Source organism: Pleuronectes platessa, chromosome 23 (genome assembly GCF_947347685.1).
Source record: "Pleuronectes platessa chromosome 23, fPlePla1.1, whole genome shotgun sequence".
Lineage (NCBI taxonomy): Eukaryota > Metazoa > Chordata > Actinopteri > Pleuronectiformes > Pleuronectidae > Pleuronectes > Pleuronectes platessa.
The window spans coordinates 15,642,022-15,648,038 of NC_070648.1; positions in this window are offsets into that span (position 1 = coordinate 15,642,022).

A 6,017-nucleotide genomic window follows, 5' to 3' on the forward strand; every position below is an offset into this window, starting at 1 on the left:
GACTGCTTGACATATAGTATTGAAGTTGTCCTTCAAAATGTCTACCCTCATCAATGCTGCTAAAAACTTTAATCTTGATGATGTTTTCCTACACTTGACATCTATTGCACTTCTGTCCGTCCTGGTAGAGGGATCCCTCACATGTGGCTCTCTCTGAGGTTTCTAAGTATTTCTACCCTGTTAAAAGGGTTTTTAGTAGTTTTTCCTTACTCTTGCTGAGGGTTAAGGACAGAGGATGTCACACCATGTTAAAGCCCTATGAGACGAATTTTGATTTGTGAATATGGGCTATACAAATACAATTTGATTCATGATTGATTGAGAAGGTCAAGACCTTAAGAATCATAGAGGAACACACAACTAGCAAGCACTTTGGCGACTCCGGACAGAAAAAAAGTAAATGTGGGCCATCTGCCTTGACCGTTTATTATGAAAAGTATTTGGAGATGCAAAAAAAGGAGAAAAATCCACAGGAACTTGGCGACACAAGCTGATCTTTGAAGGAAGATCAGTGTCTGCACTTTTAGGATAGACTGTATTGATTATGTAATGTACAACCAGTGCTGCTGCAGTGAGTCCTTAATTCTCTTAAAGCTGTTTGCCATTATGCTGAGACAGACACTGTAATGGAGAGAGAGAAAGGGTGGGGGAGAAAGGGGGAGATGGACAGAATAAGATTAATTCAACAGGGGAGGAGCAACTGGCTGTGTGTGTGTGTGTGCGTGTGTTTGTGTGGTCCAGATATTACTTGTGTTGCGGGGACCTAAATTTGTTGATGCATTCACATTACATCCGTGTTACTCTTCCTTATGTGGACAAAAAGCACATCCCCATAACATATATAATTCGATTTTAGGAAGAATACATTTTCTAAGGTTAGGGTAAGGTTTGTTTTTAAGTCATGGAGGCACAACAACAGCGTGTTTATCAGAAAACACTGAAATTGCTGGGTACTTCTGTCGAGTAGTAAGCAGTTCTAAAACAAACAATAAACACACAAGAGAACAATTTAAAGACAGAAAAAAACAAAAAACAAACGGATAAGACACAAGGAAAGACACAAAATATTATCAATCTATAAATGAATAATGAATGAATAAAATACAATAATCATAGAACAGTGAAATCATTAGTGAAAACATAAGCAATTTGATTTTAAATGAGAAAAACCAAAACATTTTTGAATAAGCCAAATTTTTACAGATTATGTATATTATAATTATAGGTAACTTATTCCAACCAGACGGAGCGCGAAACACGAAAGCCTTTTTAACCAACTTCCTTAGATACAAAGGGGACAATAAAGAGTGTCTGATCAGGGCTTCTTGGTTTGTAATTTTGTGCACAAGGAACACAGACATTGTTTTAAATAGTAGTGAAAGTTAAACTAAATGCATTTGAAAATATATTGAAACCAATAAAATGTATATCATATGTGTGAAGGTAGTGTGTGTGTGAGGGTCTAACATTGAGCAATGGTGTGTAAACAGTGTGCGAAATACCCAGTGGCAATCAGGGGTCCCCCCTACCTAGTGTTATGCTGAGGTACCCTCCCAATGAATAAATAAATAAAATAATAAATAGAGTTTAACCGTAAAAAAAACCCTACTGAATTCATATTTGTGATTTGATGGATAAACGGGGCATCGCTTCTTCTGCAACAATGAAGTCAGAATTGTGTCATAATCTGCTGAAAGAACTTGTGTGTGCAGCAATGGGCCGACCTGCAAAATAAACGTAGTGGATACCCTGCCTACCTAATACTGGACATATACCCTTTAAAAATACATTTATAAGAGAAAACTCATTTTTCAAATATTTTTTCCAGAATTTTTTTTTTTTTTAATGTGGAAGCTTTCAATGGGTCTCAAGGGTCAATCATTGTATTTCTCACACAGTGCACAAAGAAAGATCAACTAATTATAAATGTGCAGAGTAATATTTAGGGGAAGAGTAGTTTCGAGGCCTTCTGGTAAACAATTTCTCACGCTATTATTGTAAATATTAAAATGTGTATGCTTTAAAAGCGACCTACCACCTTTACAAGTTAAAAGAGATTATATCTCACTTCAAGAAGCATCAATACATTTTTGTTCTATTGAACAGAATAGCTTGTTGAGAACCTTATAGGCACGCTGACTTGGAATTTACTTCCAGTGGGATCAACCTGTATTTTGTTTGGTTATAATAACAGAATTGTCACAACATTGTGTGTTGGGTCGAATAAACGAGTGAAAAAGAAGTGCCTGCACATTGTCATCTGTTGGAGACCACTGAGAGTAGTGTACTGACTCTAATTTGGAGAGACTTTATTGGCGGCGACACAAATGACAGGTGCTGTCGGATTTTACGCCTCATGAGGGGGAGACAAAATATTTGTCCTTCCCTACTCTTGTAACAGATCCCCTACAAATGCCTGACAGCTGTGTGTGTGTGTGTGTGTGTGTGTGTGTATTTTAATGTACCCTGAGGAGAGGAGGGAGGTGGGACAGGTCAGAGTAAAGGCACTTAGGATGATTAAAATCTCTCTCTACTGCAATACCTCCTCCTTCTCCTTACATCCCTTTTACTTTCCTCTTTACATTCCCTCTACTCTCCCCTCCCCCTCTACTTTCATAGACTGCTGCAGTACACCAACCTTGTTAACCAAAGGCACGAGGAGAATAAGAATTCTCCTGTAGTGCTCACAGACACGTATAAAGCTTTCTTGTCTGGTATTGAATGCTTAAGATAATACGAAATTCTTATTTCCTCACTGTGGATCTCCATCTGGGGATCTCCATCTCGCTTTTTTGTCAAAAATCTACCTGAAGAATATGAGTTGTCAGGTTATTGGATACACCCACCTGAAATAAATGCATTCCACTACAGTCCTACAATATAGTTTCCTTCATGTAGAATTTAAAAAAAATCTTCTTTCCTTTGTAAATTCTGTCGATTTAGCAGTACAGTATTGAAAAAAAAAAACACTGTATAATACCACTTTACAGTAAAATACCTTAGATTGTAATGCATTCTGGGTAATTGTTGTTAGGCTGGAAAATTTTACAGCACATTTTAGGCTTGGTGTGGTAAAATATGCCATGGCAATAATGCAGTATGGCTGAAAAAAGTGACATCACACAGCCCACCACACTGGGTTTCTGGGAGTTTGACACCAGAAATATGTACTGGAGAATAATAAGCACAGAATTTCTGCAAGTTGGGTCAGTTTGTTTTCATTTGGTTTCTCATAACCTTTCAAATGCAGGTTCAAGCTTTGCTTCCGTGTTTTTGAGCATTGTATTAGACAAGTTACCTAGCTTAAGTCCCTATCCCCTCCGACACAGATCCATTGTTCGTCCGTCAAACCAAATCTCGTGAATGCAAAATCTTGAGAATGCCTTATGGGAATTTCTTTATATTTGGTACAAATATTCACTTGGACATAAGGATGAACTGATACGATTTTGGTAGTCAAAGGTCGAGGATCACCGTGACGTCACAAAGCCCATTTGCCTTGTGAAGGTGATATCTCTGGAAAGCTGTCTAGAAATCCTTTCACATTTGGCACAAGCATTTTTTGGGACTCACAGATTAAATCACTTGATTTTTGTAGCCAAAGGTCAAGGTCACATAGCTTCACAAAATGGGTTCATGTCTTTTTTTAACATGATATCTAAAGATCAGCATGGGGGAACGTCTTCAAATTGGCTACAATTGTTCACTTAGACTCAAAGATGAACTGATTTCTTTTTGGAGGTCGACGGTCAAAGGTCAAGGTCACATTACTTTGCATATATCAGGAATGCCCAAAGGGAATACCATTAAATTAGTCTCAAACATTCACTTACACTCAAGGATGACCTAAACTAAAAAGTTGATAAGATTGTAGTCAATCTGCTTCTAGTCAACTCGTCTAATTAGCTCTTGCTCTTGAAATAACTTGCTTTTGTCGTTAGTTTAAGTTTACAGATTACTTTGAACAATAGTTAAGCTTCCCTTTGCCACATATTATGTTTAGACTCATTTAAAAGTAATCCTTGTGTGTGCTGGTGTATTTATCTGCATATTTTGCTTTGTAGAGGATGTTTAAAGCATATAATGTCTTTAACCACTGCTGACAATATTAACAAGTGATTTGGAGTAAGAGAGATTTGCTATTGTTATTAGTTTGGCTTTGCACAGGAACTTCAGGAATTTGGGACTGTCAGATGTTTATCTTGAAAGTACAAGGATGTTGCACAATATTGATAATAAAGTAACCACAGAACAACAAAAGCAAACAAATAAAAGTAAACGATAGACATGGCTGTCCGACAACCATGACAAAAAAAAAGTTTTAAGGTAAATAAAGCCGGCACATCTTCAATATTTTCAGCTGTAGAAAAGCAGCGAGGGAATGAATGATGGCTGTTCAAATCAATATATCAAGTAAAAAAATAAACAAGTGTCTAACCTTATGTTAATAGTATGTAATAATGTTAAAAAATATATTTGTAATTATGTTGCTTTTTATTGCTTACTTTTTGCTTAAAATACATGTCTTGCAAGCCTAGGGATATGATATATTTGGTTTGAACACACATCTCTTGATGCAACTTCAATACATCATCAGTGATGTAACCTGGCGTCATCGGGTGTTTCTGGTCTTTCAACATCAGACACCCTCTGTACCGATGACCCCTGCAATGGCTTTCAGCACCTTCACAGCGCCAGCAGTAGCGCCCCTCTCCCCCTCTCGCCTTTGGGGGGGACATCATAGACCAACTGGATCAGGAAACTCATCCGCTGTGGCTCAGCCTTCCAGAACTCTGACCTCCAGATGTTCCGGTACGGGGTCTGCTGCCATCGGGAACATTTATAATTCACAGTGTAGGAGGTGGTTCTCAACTACTACCTGGCCGTACGGAGGACCTGCTGGTCAAAGAGTGACCTCCTTCACAATACAATGTAAGGCATTATTTCCCCTGGTATTCAAATTTCCACTCAAGGAAATAATAGAGAAAATTATTAAAACATACAACTACCTCAGGAAATAGGTTTGTTCTCAATTACCTTTCAAGATACTTCTACTGTTCCACAAATGTAATGCCTATGTCATTGATGAAGGTCTGCGATGGTGGATGGGATGGATACCTCCTAAAATCAATCGACCATGTCTTCGGCCTTCAGAATCTGGAAGATTAGGATCCAACCGCTGACCTTCTGGTTAGAGGGCAACCGCCACTATCATGAATCACTCACACACTGCTGGCACAGGTATCGGACGGGGGACCTTCTGATTAGTGGATGACATCACTCTCCCACCTTTGGTTACCTCCTCCCAGGCCACTGAGAAGTCAATGGGTAGCTTTTTTTTTACTATTAAAATGATTTATTTTAAGCCCCCATGAAACCCTCAAAATATGAATGGATGGATGGATGGAGCTGCAGGAGAGAAACTGCACCGTCTGACTACAGCTGGCTTTGCCCCTGCGATGTTTTAAGGTCATGTGACCTGGTGATGTTTTGCGCTGCTGAGTGAAGTCTGACAAAATTTCGAACCAGCATGCATTGTGTTAGGACCAGCATGCATCCCGTCAAATCAGCGCTGCATCAAGTCCAACACACCTGTTGTAAGTAACAGGGTTGTATTTTCTTTATGGAGGAACATGTATGTACACATGTATGCCTTAATCCTTTGACATAGGTTAGAGACAGTCTTTTAAAACTTCAAGAAAAACAGCAAGAAACTAAAAATAATAATAATAATAAATTTGATACATGTTTATTGGGTGACAGTGTTGTCAAGTCAGAGAAACATAAATAAACGATTTAACTGAGAAGTCGAAAGACTTAAGAATCGGCCGTTGTTGAGGTAAATATTGATTTGACAGCTGCCTTTTTTTTCTCCTCCGCCCCTGCAGCCGCAGTCAGACCGGTCCAACTGGAACAGACCCATTCCGTTTGACAGGAGACTCGAACAGGGGTGTGTTCTCGCGAGACTCCTGTCTGTACTATGTTTACATGCAGTACTTATTAGCGGCAGTCTCCCC